Genomic DNA, 13,651 nt, shown 5'->3' with positions numbered 1-13,651 from the left:
ATATGGCCTATTAAAAAGCACAAGAACTGTCTTGACTAGCATATTCACAGCATGGCTTTTTCTGCTAGCTACGAAACATTTTATTATGTTTCTTTGTGTCTTAAAAAATATGAATTTGCCAATTTAGAAGTTAAGCAGGCACAGTTTCAAGCATCTTTACAAGGAGTTCTCATTGTGTTGGCCCTCTTGAGTGAGCCATACGTATTTTACAGCCCTGAAGCTAAGCTCTCCCATGTTGTTCCTTACCTAATTCATGTTATTTAAAATAGGTTGAGTTTCACACCACATCTTTTTGTGTTACAAAGTTGAGCTTACTTTTCACAATGTGACAAGCCCCCAGATAAAGCAGTGAACCCTCATCTGAAACGCCTTTCTTAGTGGAAATAATGACCTAAAAGGTTCATCTTAAAAAGAGGTAGGACAATATTATTGCCCTGGCTAATAGTCCTGCTCTCAGTAAAGCAGACTCCAAGCACCCATTCCATTGCTGGTATAATTCGATGTAATTCCAGTGTCTTCAGATGAGCTACGCTTCTTTCTCCCAGCAGAACAAACGACCCCATGAATTAAAGCTGTGTGCAAACTATTACTTATCCACAGCAGTTGATGAAGTTTCCCTAACTTTTTACTGCCAACAGCTAGTGCATACATTTGCAAAGCAATTTAAGACACCTTGGGTGCATCTAGATGAGCTGCTGACTGGACAGGAACTGGTGTTACTGCGCAGTACTGTCACAGCACCTTTTTTACCTGATGCTACTGTGCAGTACCAATGAGCTATAATGCAGAAGCTCATTGCTACCATGCAATAGCATCTCATGTAGATGTGCCCCCCGAGAATGAACCATGCAGCATTAGACCCAAGCTCTCTTCTATGTCAGATACTTTTTCAAATGGTTTGAGACAACTATATTCGGTTTCTGCGCCATCAAATCGAGGCTGTGCTTTTAAGCTTATTTCCATCCCATAAGCACGATCCCACAGACAGAGACAAATACACACAGAGATGTGCATACCCTTTCAAGGTTAAAGGAGTAAACCTTAAGACTTTTGTCTCAATAAAGCCTCGTAAAAGCCTTTTTAAGAATAACTAGTTCTTCGAAAGAGAACACCGAGACAATTCTACAGCAAACCCACTCCATCCATGAGGTTTTTCTCTGTGCCTTCACTTCCCCCCACACACACTCCATTTGTATTTATTTTTTTTCCATTTTATTTTGGGTTCCTATAAGCAGAGTCATTAATCATCCTCAGAGAGACACAGCTCTGACAGCAAGGGTTTCGACTCCCCTAGCGCCTCTGAAAGACACTTTCCATGGCCTTAAAAAAAAAAACCTTCATCGCTCACCAGATACAGATTTTGATGAGAAGGCCAGAGAGAGTGAGGTCATGTGAACTGGTGATGAGGGGGAAGGGAAGAGAGCAGGAGATGCTGCAACTCCCACAAGGAGCTCCAAGTCCCACCGAAAAGGTCAACATGCTTTTGAATCCTCTGTACTGCTCCCTGACACATGAATATACTCAGCCTGGTGTAGATATACTTGATAAAGAGGCTAATGAAGTGGAAAGATTGCTGTAAGAACAGAATAGGCCTTTCTCATCCTGGCATCCCATGATGCTCCATCTTGTTGCTATGGGGATTTGGAGGAGAAGGGGGTTTTTTTTTGTTGTTTTGGAGGACCTTCCCCTTTCCCACTAACCTTGACCTTTTGCAGGATTTTCTTTTCTTTTTTTTTTTAAGTGATAAGGAATTCCATTTCTTCTTATCTGGTCATGGCTGGCTGGCTGGCACTGATGTGTGTGGGGGGACGTCAGCTTGTCTCAGAGCATGTAGATTCTAGATTCAACCAGGATAAGAGAAAGAAAATACAGAGGGGCTAGTTAATTAAGGCTGATATTGCAAAGGACATTGTTTGCTGAATAATGAATTCCATATGCTTCAGGAACACAAGTGCAATTAAAGGTGTGAGAGACAGAGAGAGATGAAGGGCAGAGGGGAATGATGAGAAATATGTGCTGGGTCGCATCATATCATTCAGGAGGGCCTAACTGGCCCTCCCAGGCTACACAGTCAAATAAAAAGGTGCGTTTCATATTATAAGCACAGACAGACAGAAGAGAGATGGTTGCTGCTCAGCTTGCCAAGTGAAGAACAGTTACTAGTGGAATACAGCTAACAGGAAGTGATTTGGGAACAATTTAGGCAGGTTGAGGCTGTTCACTATGGATGACGTGCAGTGCAAGCTGAATATGGAGTAGATCAGGCTAACTAACAGTTGTTATTACTATATAAATAACAATATGAGATAGAGCTGTACGAAGCTTCGGTTCCTGATTCAATTCAGTGGAAATTTGGCCTGATTTGGTACCAAGTCTCCGAATCCAAACTGAATCAGAGGACCCTTTAACCTCTCCTAATGGAATTGGAAACCTCTGAATCAATTAGGAAAGATTCTACAATTTGGACATAGACACAGCTTTAAATGTTTTTTCTACGTATCTCTAGGTATCAGGGGCTCATGAATGCTGCAATGGTGGGGTGCAGGGAGTGTCCCACAGAAGCGCAGGGGGCTCCCCAGCACACTTGGCAGCAGACCCGCAAGTGGACCAGAAGCACTTCCAGTCCACTTCCGGGTCTGCCGGGGAGTGTGGGGGAGCCCCTTTGCATCTCCCCCCGGCTTGGTGACTGGTGCCTCCTGGGTCTCAGGGAGCACCCAGGGTCCCCCTGTGGCTGATTGCTGAGCCGGCGGGGCTTGGAGGGCCCCAGCGCACTCCCCAGCAGACCAAAGTGGACCGGAACAACTTCCGGTCCACTTCTGGGTTCACCACCAAGTACGTGGAGCCCCCCCCCTCCCCCCCACTCACTCCTGTGGCACGCTCCATCTGCCCCATCATCACAGCAATCACAAGCCGCGCCTGGTACCTCAAGGTATGTAGAAAAAACATTTAAAGTTGTGTCTGTGGTCAAATCACTGATTCTCTGAATCAGCATTGAATCTTCAGATTATGCCGAATCGAATCAGGAACAGCGATCCAAATCAACAAATCGAATCACTGTCCCCGATTCAGGCAGAATCTGAATCCGAATTGAATAGGGCCCACTTCACACACCCCTAATAGGAGGTAATTTTCACATACCCTGTATGGGCTGGAGTAGGATCTAGCTTCTCCCTACATTAGTTTCACCCATTCCAATTAAAACCAAACTTTTTCAGAGGTAAAAGTCTAGGTAAAGGCTCACCATCTCCCTTGTCCCTCGCATGGCTGCTCCCTGGCATTATCTAATCCAGTGTTCCTCAGAAGCAGGGATGGGCCTCTGAGCATAGGCTTGACAGACTCTTCCAACTACCCTATTCAAATTTCCTTTCCATGATGTAAAAGAGAAAAGTGGGACCACACCTCTTTCAGGGTGGGCATCTATCTAGTAGGGTCTCCCTCTTCTCAAGGCTGAGAGACTGCTGGATCTTGAGGTATATCACAAACAAACACTTCAAAATGACATATTTTCTAATGGCGCAGCCAAGCAAGTCCTAGGAAAGCAGTAGGAAAGCAAGTTTCCTGGTCCTTGAAAGCCATGACACCAGAATAGTGTGCCTGATGATTTGAGGATATTTCAGCATCAAAGGAGTGAACCAGCTTCTCAGATAGAATAAAAATGCCTCCAACATTAAGAAGCAAAGGGCTGGATTCTCTCCTTCTCTATGCCATGTGTGATTACATGACTTTAGGCTACTGCCAAATCTGAATGGGGATATGTAGCAGCCATTTCAAATGACTATGCATAGAGCAATGGAGTCATAGAGCAATGGAGAACCGAAATCTGTCCTTTTCAGCTTCTCCTACCAGCAATAATTGGAGTATCAATAGAAGAGTTTTCCCATTTGGTTAATGCCAGTCAAAATTGGCTTTGAGATAGCATGAGGTTAGCTTTGCATTACAGCTGACACAATGCATTGCTGAACTCTTTCAGGCGGCTTAGTCACATTTGAAGCCTGAAGGACGTTTTACCATTGACTTCAGCAGGAGCAGAGTTAGGACCAGTGCTGATTGCTTTTGAGAATCCCCTTCTGCACCTTTTCTGCATGTACTTCATGATGATTGAAATAGGCACAGCTGTGTCAGAGATAAAGAAATAATGAGGCTTTGTGATAGCTTTGGCAGACAGGGAGATCGACCCAATTATGGCAGGAAAAACAAATGAGCACTGGCAAGCGGTCAGTTTGTAATGATTTCGGTTCTTTGGTTAAGCCATTGCAGAGAGGGCTTTTTTTGGAATGTTTGCTTAAGCTAATTCAAGTTAATGCAAAGCCATAAAATTAGTGGAATGCAGGGGCAGGATCTGGCCAGATTTAAGAGTTAGTATTTATTTTAATTAAAAATGGCTTTAGAATCTTTTGGACCCTTTGCACTTACTAAGGGGCCTTTAATACTGGTTCAAACCATGACATTATTTAACAGCAGATTTTAGTCTCCTCTTCTCTCCAGTGATTTTCGGGATGGAGAGTATGTGGTCCACATTCCCAGGAAAAAAGTCTGCAATTGTTTCCTGTGTTAGGTGGTTCCTCCTTCTATGTAAAGTCCTAGCGAGGTGAATGCAACTACTGCAGAGTAAGGTGATCAGCATGAAGACAGATGGCAAGATATACACTTAATGCCAACATTTAGACATTCAGAATCACACTGTCAGTTAACACAGAGGTACCTAATGTCCTCAGGTACATAATTAGCTGCCAGCAAACTCCATTTGGTACCTGAGTTTCTGATACTGCTGGCATGCAGAAACCACTTGCATCCTGATACTAGACAAGCTCAATGCCTACATCCTAATCAGAATGGGTGCCTATGTCCTAACCTTGCTCAGGTCATCTGGGGTGTCCAATCCAATAAGTAGCTTTCAAAGCATCTGGCTTTTCACAAAGAAGGAGATGCTGTCCTTACCCCAGTGCCCAATAGACCAATAATTAAAACACTTAATTGGGGTGTGGCAGACCCAGGCTCAGCTCTCTCCTACTTCTCTGCCCAGGGTTGGACTTGAGGTCCTTTCCAACCATATGATTCTGGAACTGGTTCTGCTTTATTAAAGACTGACATGAACCTAAGAACTATCATCCCTGGAGAGTGCCCTCACCACTAGAATATTACATATTCTGGGGTAGGTTTCTCTCCTGTTTCCAAGTTGCATAAAAAACATAAGTGTTCACTACCTACTCAATAGTATTGGTGGCTCCTGACAGCTTTCTTAAGCACCAAATTCTCCCTTTACATGGTACAGTGCCTCTGTCATGGCTGAGGAGTCCACCAGGGTGCACAGCCACATAAGAGATAGGCAAACCCCACCCCAGCCCCCTTCCTGGATGTAGCGCCAAATTTTGTCATTGTTCTGGCTTTTCCCAGGTTCTGTTCACCAAGCTTCATACGCAATAGCTGACTGGCCTGGTGGTTAAAAACTAGTTTATTTCATTTGAGAGGCAAAGCAGGAGAGACAGAAATAGTAGTTCCATGGGGACAGATTCATAGCTGGTACACATCAGTTTTTCTACAATGGGACTCTACCAGTTTATACCATCAATGGACCTGACATTCAAGTATAGGATCATAGGAAAGTAGGGTGAGAAGGGACCTCAAGAGGTCATCTAGTGCAGTTTCCTTGACAAGGCAGTATCATCCCTCCTTAAACCATCCCAGCCAAGTGCCTGTCTAACCTGCTCCTGAAAATTTCCAGGAATGGCAATTCCACCGCTTCTCTAGGTAGCCTGTTCCAATGCTTGGCCACCCTCATAGATAGAAAGTTCTCTTAATAATTACCTTCAGGTGTTTGCAGACTGTTATCAAATCCACCATCAGTCTTCAGTTCTCCAGACTAAATAATTCAAATCCTTTCAGCCTTTCCTCATAAGTCATATTGCTCAGACTAATGATTTTTATTTATCTCCACCAGACTCTTTACAATCTGGACCCATCTTTCTTGAAGTGTAGGGCCCAAAAGTAGACATAATAATCCAGGTGTGGCCTCACCAGTGCCAAATGGAGCAGAAGAACCACTGTCCTTGATCTGAAAAAGGGGCTTATAGTTCCTTGCTGCCTTACCTCTTTCATACAGACGCTCCATGACAGCAATACTGTACAAGACTATTGTCTTAAAAAAATGTGGAGGCATAAAATGCTGTGCCTGATTCTGTGTCTGAACAACACCTGCCATAACAGGACTGCAATCCCACTTGCAGGATCTCTGACCAGTTCTGTATGACAAGGAACAGCAACAATAATAATAATGAAAGCCTTTCCCCTACTAAAACACCAGAGTGCCTCTGTAGTCCCCTTATGCAAATCTTGGTATAAACTTCTTAGGTCCATGCTTACTTTGGAAACTCCTTACCCATCGCAGCTGGTGGGTTGCTACATCTCATCTTCAAGTGTAAGGGAAAAAAAATCATAAAAGATTTATTGAAACAAATTATTCTTTCAGCTGAGAAGGCTGTTGATATGATCACCTTTTCATTTTCTCCCTCCCTTTCTCCTCTGAGCTTACAATTTGAACAATTGCCTGCTCTTGTTTGTCCATTCCCAGCCCGTCAAACCATTTTCAATAATAAGATCCATCTCCTTCTGCTCAAGGCTGCATTGTCTTCATATCCTTGGAGATCAGATGTCTGTTCTCCCTTTTATCACTTGAGCTGCACGTGTTTTGATTGCAAACATCCTGATAACTCTCTTGTTAGCTCCTCACAAGTGAAATAATAAAGGGTAGATAACATTTCTAACAGTGATACTCTTGCTGTCATCCTACACCAAGATAACAAGGAGCAGCCAGCCTGAATGCTTGCCTTGTTCTGATAAGGATCTTGTCACCATAGATACAAGTGGGATACATTTTCTAAAATAATATCCTTGTTCATGTCACTTTGCTCAAGGTAGCACTATTTCTTTCTTGCCCCTATTTTATACATACAGTGTTTCTATCAGCTACGTTGCTAGTGCAATACATATAAGCAACTGTTGATCCTCTCGATCATCGTGTACACGCAAGAGGTCCAGTCAGGCTCCTGATGAACCCACCAGTGACTGACAAGCCCAATTAAAAAATGACACCGCTTTCCAACATGCAAGTCACTTTATTTCATTTTGGCCAGGATAAATTAGGTTGTGGCATAGCTTTTTTGGTCCACCTTTTCTAGGGCCTTCCTCAAGAGAGGCAAGCAGGCTACCCCAGAATAGGGCTGCTAAGTAGCTGCCTCAGGTTTCTGATGCCCCTTACAGAGTCCTACAACCATCACACCAAGACCTTCAACACATACACTTAGGCAAAAGTATGGAGAAGTGGATGCACCTACTGAGACCCTGGACCTACCATCCTCCCTTTAGACCATTGAAACAGAGTCCAAAGGCCAGACCAAGTGTAGATGTCCAGTGCCTCAATGGCTGTGTCTATTAAACAATGGGCTGAATACTGAAATAATGTTCATATTGCTCACTCAAGACTAGCGTATACCTATGAGCTACTATTTCTCACTTTGGAAGGTCCAAACTAACACTCAGTGAAAAAAATGCTGTGGTTTGCAAATTCATCTTGATGTATAAGTGAGGAATATCTAGCACTCCGTATGGTGGAAAGTTGCCAACTGAGTCTTGCACAAATATATCATCAATATTTTTTGCCTTGCAACCTCACCTATAATCACCAAAGCCAATGAAAACAGTCATTTCCCATAGCAACAGTATGCATACGATACAATTTGCTGAAGTCAAAGCATTTCTAGTGTTTATGTCCCCAGAAGTCAACTACGGAGAGATGTAACATGAGCTAATCAGATCGCTAATCTGTAGAAACAACTAATATGTGTATACATTTTCTTCCTAAGTAAGAAGAATACAAGGCTTTTGCTAGACCTCTAGCTTCTTCTTTCTTTTAGAACAGCTTTAGAACACAACTTTAAAAGGAAACAGGTATAAAAATCCTCAACCATAACTAAGAAGAGTATTTGGATGGATTGCAGTCTCTGTGGCTTAGATGAATCTCTGAATACACGATACCTGGAGGAGTCCCTGATCATGGATATCTCCTATTCTGCACATGGGCTCAGCAAAGAAGTCTACTCACTGGGAAGTAAAGGTGGGGAATGGAGTAGAAGGACAGGGGCCAAAGCCAAGGAGGACACATACTATCCTTACTCTGAAAGACTTGAAAAAAATACCACTCTTCCATATTCTGGGGCTACATTTTCCTTTCCTGAAGACCCATTAACCTCCCAGGTCTCTGGGGGGAAACATACTTCTCAGATCCATCAAATGTCTCACAGCTTATACTTCTCCCCGCCCCTTGAACTAATGTGGGGGTTATTCCATGGGAATCCTTATGAAGATCCCTTCTCCCAGAGCCCCTACCCATTGATTTCACCAAAAGAGAGGATGGTCGTTTTGGAAGAGAAGCACATGTATCACCACTATTCAAGGTCCACATTTACAAGAGCTGGCTGACATTTTGTTATTTGTTGCTGAAATATTTTTTGATGAAAAAAAAACTTTTTAGACCACAAGCTGGTTGCAGAAGAATTATTTAATTATTTTCAGGAATATATTTTTTTAACAAAAAGCACTTTTAATGCCAAACCAAGGAACCCGAAATTAGAACTCTTTTAAAAATAGATACATTTTGTTGCTCATTAAAACAAGAAAAATATTCAAATTGAGTATTTTTAAAAGAACTTTTTCCCTAAAAAAGAAATCCACGTGAAAAAGTAGCATTTTCCAGCCATCTCTAGTCACTATTGTGTTATCTGACTGTAATAGTTATTTATTCCAAGAATAGAAAATTTTCCCATTATGTCAGGCAACGTACCTGGTAAATGGCGATTTTCTAATGGTGACCACTCTGCACTAGCTTCCCATTTCAATAAACATTTAGATTAATTTTCACTGAGGTAGATATTGACCTGGGCTTTGCTTCACTGAGCATTTACCTCTCAGGTCAATAAATCATCATGTTCATCTCAACAGAAGTCAGTATCTGCTTATTATTATATTAACCTTTAATAAAGGAGATAACAGTTGTTTTTCCCCATAATGGGATATTGCACAAATTAGATGACAAAGAAAGATTTCTGTATAATATTATTTTCTGAACATCAACATCCTTGCTGAGTTACTTGACACAACTGAAGCATATTGCGTTTAATGGTATTCAAGGTGCTGTCCTTCTCTTCTAAGCAACTCTGTGGTTCAGAGAGCATGGTATGACTATTCTGGGTATCTTATCTACATTCAGCTCATGAATTCTGGTTGATCTTATGAAAATTGCTGTATTGTTCAATGTCTCAACATATGTGAATTCAGCCACAAGCTATCAGCACTATGGCATCCATCTCCTAGACCAGGAACAATGGAGAATCATTAAACCTTGACAGTGCCCTCTCAAATGGAAACACCTTGGGACAAGAGGACAGCTTCATTTGAGATACAGTAGGCATTATCCACTAACATCTTTGCAATGTGGGTAGCATCTGAAGATTGAAATATCCACAAAGAAAAGAGCAATGAAATCAAGTCTTAATATCAGGTCTTCAAAAGCCACAGAGCCTGAGGAAAATTGGGGAGAGAGACTCTCAGCAGCCTACAAAGCTGAGAGAGGGAAAAGAAAGTGAATGTCATGCTTTTGTAACACAGGGTCCAATTTAACTGGAGGGACCAGACAAAAAATAGATGCAACTGGTTACCTAGCTAAGAGAACCTCTATGAGTGCAAGGGTAAGTCTTGAGGTCTGAATGATGAGAAAGGGGTCCTGGCCTCCTGGGAGGACTTTGACCAATACCGAAATAATTCTTCAAGATGGTAAGGAAACTTGTACAAGAAAACATGTTTAGGCATGTTTTATTTTGCATGTTTAGTACACTTCTTGCATCTTTTCTAGTATATTTATTTAGCGTGTTTATATTATAGAGTGTATTTCTTGTGCCAGGCTAAAGTAAAGGGTGATCGGTTTTTGGAATCCATGCAAATTCTTTCACGTGCCCTGAGCAGGTGAGATGTAGTCCCAAGTACCCACAGAGTTGCTGCCCTCAGACTGCATATTTTAACCAACTGAAGAGGCTGAGAGGAAGTATTCAATCTAGGAATTGAGGCCTGATGGGACACACAGTCCTATTTTAGATAAACTCTGATAGTGAGTTCCAATCTGCTAAACTTGCTTAAAGTTTCCAACATGGATGCGGGCCCATAGTCTTTTCCCAGGGAGCTGTTTCTTGAGACCACACTGGATAAATTCAAGTCTCATTGTGGTTGGTGAGCTCCACAGATAACATGGCAGTAAAGCTCTAGAAAAAGGAATGCAGCAGCCAACTTCTAACCAATCATATTTAGGCCAAAATTTTTGCTGAGCACATTATCCCCTAGCTCCCTACTCTTGGGCATCTTCCTCTGAAGCAGCTGGTGCTGTCCACTGTCTGAAAACATGTACATATTGGGTCAGTGAACCCATTGCTGTGACCCCATCTGGGAATTCAACTTCCCTGGTAGCACTTCTGTTTATCAAAGGCTGCTTTCGCTCATCTCCAGTGACTGCCTGGATGTAAATTAAAGATCCTATGATACCTTTTTTCAAAACAATAGGAGTTATTCTTGATATCCTTACAAGTACATCTCAGCAATAAGAACAAGTGCTTACTTCCAAGGCTGTGAGACAGATATGGCCAAGCATATGCCTGCCACACTTTCCAACCCATCCACTGAACTATCAATATCTAACTCATTGCTTTGTAAAGTGCTGAGCTATGGTGCCTTGACTATTAAAGGTGTAATATAAAATCTAATTCTCTTCCATACTGTAAAGCTTCAAGGCTCCTTTAAATATGATATATGATCTTTTAAACATAATCCAGATTGTAACTTCACTTCCTTCACATGAAAATGCTGTCCATAGACACTATCCAGAATTTCTATATAGAGAAAAAATACATATATCATCCATATATTTGTCATATGTTTTATTAATCTGCTACTCTGAGTGTGTCTGCTTGCCAGGGAGTTGGCCTTGGGTAGCTGGTGGAAGCAAGAGAGGATGGATTTAGGAGACAGGGAGAGAAAGTGCTTTTAACAGACTGAACCAAAAGGACATTTGGGTGGACTGAAGGGGCAAAAAGCAGGGAAAAAAATCAGTAAGCTGTCAGATCCTGATCTGACAGAAGTCAATATTATGCTGTAGACATCAATGAAATGATTTCAATACAGCAATACTGATTTAAGGGAAATATAAATAACCAAAATATCCCTTTGTTATATGTAGTCATTTCCAAAGGCTTTGTGGGTTTTAACAAAAATAAACTAAAGACATAAAATGTAATAAACAGGAAATAGGCCAGAGTAAGCACAGCAGCAAAAACAAGGTCTGGAATAAATAAAAAGCAAATGCAAAGCCACAAGACACAAATAATATAAAAAAATTTGGAATAAAACTTAGTTTTGAGCTGAAAACTGCTGCATACTTCCTAGGGCAAAGAGTAAGATTGCACAATTCCAGCACCTTGACAGACAAGGCCAGACTCCTCTCTTCTCAAAATAAAAGAAACCAAGAGGATGGCCCTCAAATAGACAGGCCCTAGATCATTGGTGGCTTCAAAAACCTTTAAGGCTACAACCTCTTCACTAAATAGCAGAGAGCCAGCATATAGGCGAGAGCTCAGAATCTACGGTAAGGTAGACCCCAAAAAAGAGGCATTACTATATTCCATTCAAAAAGGTCTGAAGCCCTGGCCCCTCTAGAGGACTTACTATTAAAGCCATCTTGAATGCAGAGAATATGTCATGGAAAACATACTTTTTTTGTTTTAGTCTACTCAGAAAGAAACCTTTTTTTTTAGGTCTTGCAAACCAGAAATTCTAAGGAAATTTTGTTTGAAAAACACCAAACCACATGCAACTTAAATGAAAGAGCTGCAACATAAAAATGTAATGCATAAGCCTTGCTTACCCCTCCAGTATCCCCCAGTCTAGAGCTTTGGTTTTGAAGAGAAGGGTTCTCTCGTTTTTGAATCAGCTTGTTCTGAGATTAAACCCTTTGCCTCCCATATCAGGTCCATTTGGGCTGCACAACGCAGGCAGAGGATACATGGAAAGTTGGTGAAGAGATGGAGAAAAGGCTGAGTCCCTGCCTTACCCTCCATAGGAGGGATACAAGTTCTGCCTACTGCTCCACATAGCCTTAGCTTGACCATGCTTTGACCCAGTCAGGGTTACAGAGTGCCACCATGCTGCCCAGCAACTCGCCCACACTTTCCTTGCTTGCTTGCTGGCAGGACTGGGACTGACCTGATGCATTCTATTACTTGCTGGCAGATAGAAATTAGATTTACCTCACTACAAAGTTCACTCTTTTTTCCTCCATGCAACACAGCAAAAAAAAAAGAAATCCATTAAAAACCCTGTAAAAAGCTTTTGGCATATAAAGCCCTTGGCAGAATGTGAAGCTCAGAGGTAGCAGCATTGTTCTAATGTTTGTCAGCCAGAAAGTGAGATATTTGAGTCAATCAGCATGTGTGTAATCACCAAGCCATGCAATAGCATCCTCAGTGGCCATGTGCAGTTCCTGTAGTCCAGTGCTGAACATAGTCATAGACAATATGTGACATGGTATGTGTTTTGCCACAGCTATAGTCTGCATTGTCACAGAGACCTCAGCAGTGGAAGCTGGCTGCAAACAGACTTTGCCCTGTCTGGAACCTATTTGGAAAGGCTCAGTGATGGCATGGCAGGTTGAAGCCAGGTGGGCAGACTGTAGGATCTGTGATAAGGAACTTGTTTGGTGGTGATGTCGACATTCCCACCCATATACTACTAAGGGGTGGTGTCCACCAAAAAAAATGACCAATCTGTTTCTTTGTTGTTGGAGCTCAGCAAAACACAAACATTAAACATAATGAGCAATAAAAGAGTGCATTAGAATAGAAAATCCTTCAGTTTTAATCCTCCATATCATTGATAGAAGCACAGGTAGGATATGTATGTGTGCACAAGTTCAAATGACCTCGTAGAACTCTCCTGGGTTTGTTCTCCTGGTAGAAAAACTTACCCAGAGACACCTGAACATACATTCAAATGCTGAGCCCCTGAAGAGCAGAGAACTCGCAGTACTGATGATGCACAACCAAGGGGTCACTCAGCATATTCTGTAGGCTCCCTCAGCCTGCGTGGAGACAAAATAGCAACAAGGCACAGGACAATGCTGACTGGCTGACCTTCACTGCTCACAGTCAACCTTTGTCTCCCTGCAGTAGAATATGGGGATTATGGAGGTGGCATGGTCCGCTCCCTGCTCAGCTGAAGCAGCAGAGTCCCATGAGTGATACACTCCCTCCCCGGAGGGGAAGAGGGAGTAATGCACCCTGTAATACAGAAATACGGCTCACAGAAGAGAACAAATCAGACATGACAATAAGGGCCCAAATTCTGCAGTTCTTCCCCAGCCAACCCTCCCACAGACTTCAGTGAAAGGAACTGAGCATTATATATTTGGGCTTGGAAAAGATATTTGATTGATTGTCCCACAAAACCTGAGTCCAAAAGCCTATTCAAATTGGCTTTGACACATCAAATGCCAGGTACTGACCGAACAGCCATAAACAAAGTTTTAGGATAAATGGCAATGTGTCAAGATGGGGAGATA

The 13,651-nt window shown here is 42.2% G+C and overlaps 1 long non-coding RNA gene across 3 annotated transcripts in view; it reads right to left on the bottom strand.

Moving 5' to 3' along the window:
* The window catches only part of LOC109283676 (uncharacterized), a 177,618-nt gene that overhangs the window by 69,974 nt on the left and 93,993 nt on the right, over window positions 1-13,651 (bottom strand). For 2 of the 3 annotated variants that reach the window (XR_009463415.1, XR_009463417.1), the window contains exon 3: window positions 1,701-1,837. The exons of the other annotated variant lie outside the window; for it this stretch is intronic. This is a non-coding gene — a long non-coding RNA (uncharacterized LOC109283676). The remainder of the gene's footprint in view (window positions 1-1,700; window positions 1,838-13,651) is intronic. 3 annotated transcript variants of the gene reach the window in all.

This window comes from Alligator mississippiensis, chromosome 7, assembly GCF_030867095.1.
Source record: "Alligator mississippiensis isolate rAllMis1 chromosome 7, rAllMis1, whole genome shotgun sequence".
NCBI classification, from domain to species: Eukaryota; Metazoa; Chordata; order Crocodylia; family Alligatoridae; genus Alligator; species Alligator mississippiensis.
The sequence above is the reverse complement of the archived record's forward strand: the minus strand, read 5'-3'. Positions and strand labels throughout refer to the sequence as shown.